Source organism: Anopheles moucheti (genome assembly GCF_943734755.1).
Source record: "Anopheles moucheti chromosome X unlocalized genomic scaffold, idAnoMoucSN_F20_07 X_unloc_5, whole genome shotgun sequence".
NCBI lineage: Eukaryota > Metazoa > Arthropoda > Insecta > Diptera > Culicidae > Anopheles > Anopheles moucheti.
The window spans coordinates 790,001-795,000 of record NW_026453559.1 but is presented as its reverse complement, the minus strand read 5'-3'; positions in this window follow the sequence as shown (position 1 = coordinate 795,000).

The following is a 5,000-nucleotide window of genomic DNA, read 5'->3' as shown; positions in this document are numbered from 1 at the left end:
TCTGGCGATGATGTCCGCCAGTCGGAATTTACGATCACGGTCGGGATCGACTGATAGCCGAGCACCGGTGGGCTCGAAACCGGTAGTGATGCTCAGCAGAGTGCCGGAAGGGCAGACCGCAGCCACGAGCGGTGTTGCTCGCACGAGTGGCGTTGGCACGGCCACGGCTGCGAAAGGAGCCACGATGGAGAGGCTCATCGAGCGTTTGGAGGACGAGCTATCCCTCCTCCGTGTTCAGCTGACGGAGCAAGCTGAGCAATATAGGAAAGACCTCGCGGCGATGCAGGAGTGCCATCGCCAGGAGGTGCTCCATCTGCGAGAGGAGAACCGTAAGGAGCGGGAGATGGTCTCTGGGCTCCTTACGCAACTGGTTGTTGCGCAGTCGCAGCAGCAACAGCAGCAGCAGCAGCAGCAGCAGCTGGCACAACAGCGAGAGGGTGCGGTGACGGCTACGGTGGTGCCGTCTCCGGACCAGGAAGGCGGCTCCTGGGCCGAGGTGGTGCGCCGTAAGTCGGCACGCCAGCAGCCGGCTCAGCAGCATCAGCAGCAGTGGCCGCAGCTCCCGCAACGGCAGCAGCCGCAGCGGCAACAGCAGCAACGTCCGCAGCAACATCAGAGCGGACAGCGTTCGGCTGGGCAGCCCCAGCAACAACAACAACAGTGGCATTTGCAGGGCCAGTTGCTGCGAAAGCAGAGTAAGCAGCAGCCACGCACGATGCCAGCTGCAGTGAAGAAGTCGCGGAAGCGGCCCGACACCATCGAGGTGATGCCAGCGGAGGGCGTCAGCTACCTCGACATGTATAGGGCGATTCGTACGAGCTCGCATCTCGACGGCATGCAGGAGAAGATCGGCGTCGGCAAGCGAACGCCGAAAGACACCTTGCGGCTGCCGCTGAGCCGTGATGCCGACAGCGCCGAGCTGTGCCAGCGTATCCGGCAAGCCATCGGAGACAAGGGTGCGGCGTCCGTGCGTACGGAGATGTCGATGGTGCTCATAACAAACATCGACTCCTTGGCGAGCGAGGACCAGCTGCGTCGGGCGGTGTTGACGGCTCTCGGCAAGGAGCATTCCGAGGCCACCTTCGACATGTGGGAGCGGCGAGACGGCACGAAGCGTGCTCGCGTTCGTCTGCCCCGGTCGGATGCGGAGCATCTGGCTGGGAAGCGCCTGCTCCTAGGACACACCTCCTGTTGGGTGTGGGAGGTCCCGAAAGCGTCGCTGGAGGAGAAGCGGTGCTTCCGATGTTTGGAGCGCGGCCACTTCGCCGGGCAGTGCTCGGGAGAGGACCGCAGCAAAGCGTGTATCCGGTGTGGCGCGGAAGGCCACAAGGCAGCGAGCTGCACTGGCGAGGCTCGCTGTTTGAAGTGTGGCGGCCCGCACTCGATTGCCGCAGCTTCGTGCAAAGCTGCAGCCACACGATGATGATAGAAGTGCTCCAGATAAATATCGGTAAGAGCAGGAGCGCTCAGGATCTTGCGCTCCAGCGGATGAGGGAGGAGGGAGCAGACGTGATGCTCATCACGGAGCTCTATGCTGTGCCGGCCAACAATGGGAACTGGGCATCCGACGACGCACTGAAGGCCGCGATCGTCACCAGTGGCCAACGGTTTCCCATACAGCGGGTGAGGAGCGTGCAGCATCCGGGCATCGTAGCTGCCGAGGTGGCGGGCATCGTTGTCATCTGCTGCTATATTCCGCCATCGATCGGCCTCCCGGAGTTCGAGCAGCAGATGGACCGGCTGGAGGTACTTGCGCGAGGCCACCCTTGCGTGCTGATAGCTGGTGACTTCAACGCGTGGCATGGGGCCTGGGGGAGCGAGCGGGCCAACCTTAAGGGTGAGGCGCTCCTTCAGACGGTTACCAGCCTAGGATTGGAGATCCTCAACCGCGGCACGGAGCCGACATTCCTGGGGAACGGTGTGGCTCGGCCCAGCAGAGTGGACGTCGCCTTCGCGAGTCCAACGCTCTGCCGATCGGATGGAGCAGCGGAGGACATCAGCTCCTGGCGGACGCTAGACCGCTACTCCTATAGCGACCACCGCTATATTCGGTTTGCGGTCGGGCAACAGCATCGTACAGGTCAGCGGCCCGGACGGGGCATTCATCAGCAGGAAGGTGTCGAAGTACGGGAGGCGGGTACTCGCTGGCGAACCCGCCAGTTTTGCCCCCGTACTTTCGAGCTGGCACTTGAGGCGACCCGTTTTGCCGATCGGGTGACCGATGCGGCAAGCCTGGGGATGGTGCTTACGGAGGCCTGCGACGCTACCATGGCGAGGATTGGGCAGTCGCAGCAGCAGAGGAGGAACTGCAACACATATTGGTGGACTCCGGATATCGAGGAGCTGACCGAGCGCTGCCGGTTGGCTCGGGAGCGACAGTTATTGGCCCTCGACGAGACGTCCGCCGAACTGGCTTCAGAGGAACATCAGGAGGCGCGTGCTGCCTTAAGGGTGGCAATTAAGGCCAGCAAGCAGCGCCAGTTCGATGAGTGGCTGCAGGCCCTGGCTGCAGATGAGACGGGACAGTGGTTCCGGCAAGTGCTTCTTCGGTTTCGGGGCAGCTGGACGGCGCGTGAACGCGATCCAGCGGTGTTGCAGCGGATCGTCGAGGAGCTGTTTCCGGAGCATCCCCCGGTCGAGTGGCCGGACGTCACGCCTTCGGAAGGGGACACTCCGGTCCGTCCGATCAGCTGCGCGGAGCTCCAGGCGATAGCGAGCGAGCTGCATCCGCGGAAGGCGCCTGGCCTCGATGGAGTACCGAACGCTGCGGTAACGGCTGCCATCCGGAAGTATCCGGAGCCATTCGCTGGTGTCTACCAGCGCTGCTTGGACACCGGCGAAATACCACGCGAATGGAAAAGGCAAAAGCTGGTGCTGTTGCCTAAGCCGGGTAAGCCGCCGGGCGAAGCCTCGTCCTGCCGCCCGATCTGCTTGATCGACAATCCGGCGAAGGTCTTCGAGAGGACTACGCTGGACAGACTCAACGAGCACCTGGAGGATCCGGAGGCACCTCGGCTGGCCGAGAACCAGTTCGGTTTCCGGAAGCAGCGGAGCACCCTGCAGGCGATCCAGCTGGTGGTGGAAGCAGGCGAGCGCGCGATGTCCTACGGACGGACTAACAACCGGGATAAGCGCTGTCTGCTGGTTGTGGCGTTGGACGTCAGAAACGCCTTTAACACCGCCAGCTGGCAGGCGATAGCGATGGCCCTGCGTGAGAAGGAGGTTCCAGCGCAGCTGCAACTCCTGCTCCGCGACTATTTCACCGACAGGGAGCTGGTGTACGACACCCACGACGGCCCGGTGTCACGTCGGGTGACGGCAGGCGTTCCACAGGGGTCAATCCTTGGCCCGACTCTGTGGAACGTTATGTACGACGGCGTTCTGCGGATCCAGCTCCCTGAAGGGGCCACCATCGTCGGCTTTGCCGATGACATCGCCATCCTGGCCGAGGGCTGCACACCCGAGGAGTCGGCGACGGTCGCGGAGGCTGCGATCGAGGCGGTGATGGGGTGGCTTGAGGCACGGCACCTCAGTCTCGCCCCCCACAAAACCGAGGTGGTACTGATATCGAGTCTGCGTCGAGGACGTTTGGAAATTCCTGTGCGCGTCGGCGAAGTGGTCTGCACGTCAAAGCGATCGATACGCTACCTGGGGGTACAACTCCACGAGAAACTCTCGTGGAAACCGCACGTGGAAGCGGCCGCGGACAAGGCCCTCCGTGCGGTGGCGGTGGTTACCTCGGTGATGAGGAACCACAGCGGCCCCCAGGTGGCCAAGCGGCGGTTGCTGGCAGGAGTCGCTGAGTCGGTGATCCGGTACGCCTCGCCCATCTGGGCTAAGGCGACAGACATGCAGTGGTGCCGAAGACGACTGGCCCAGGTCCAGAAGCCACTGGCACGTGGGGTATCGAGTTCGTTCCGCTCGGTATCCTACGAGGTGTCAGTGGTGATGGCTGGTTTGGTGCCGTACTGGCTGGTCGTCAACGAGGACGCAAGGTGCCATAGCAGGCTGCTGGTCGAGCCTGGCGCCAGCAGGAAGGAGGTACGAGCGGCGGAGCGAGCAGCCACGATGATGCAATGGCAGGACGCCTGGGACCGTGCGGCGGCAACACCATCGGCCAGCCGCTATCAGACGTGGGCACACAGTCTGATTCCCGACCTGCACCGGTGGACGGGACGAAAGCACGGGAAGGTGGACTTCCACCTTTCGCAGGTGCTCTCCGGACACGGATTCTTCCGGGAGTACCTGCACGTCTGCGGCTTCGCTTCGTCTCCGGAGTGTCCACGGTGCGTGGGGTCGGTCGAGTCGGTGGCCCACGTCTTGTTCGAGTGCCCCGTGTTTGAGGAGATCCGACGTGAGCTGCTGGGCTGGGGTACACCCGAGTCGGTCCAGCTTAACAACATCGCAGAGAAGCTGCTGGAGAGTGCGGAGTGGTGGGACCGCATTCAGAAAGCAGCAAAGACCATCACCACAGTGCTTCAACAGCTGTGGCGCGATGAGGAAGCGCTCACCAATGGTCGAACGGAAGCGGCTTTCGCTGAGGACGAGGAAGTGGTCCTTGAAAGTGTGGCCGCACTCTTCGGTGAGGAGATGGACGACGTCATCATCGAAGACATCACGCGGCGCGTGAACGAGTCGCGAGCAGCGCGTCAGCGATCTGCCCGCAACCGACGGCTTCGCGGCAGAGCGGAGGATCGGGCGCGAGTGCGACTGGCTGCGGACGTCGCAGCAGCACTGGCCGCCCGAGATGACGAGATACTGCGGACGGCAGTAGAGGCGGAGCGAGCGGGCCTAGCTCCTCCTCCCATACCTAGGCGTAGCAGAGGGGGACCACCTTCCCCTGAAACGGTTAGAATTCGCCATGAGCGGCGTCTATTCATGCAGCGCGCATGGCGAGCTCGGGTCCAGGCTGAGGGACCCTCGACGACGCGCCGCCGTCGGACCGCGCCTACGGAGGCGGACCTGATAAGGTCTCGGCGGAACAGACGCGAAAACGAAAG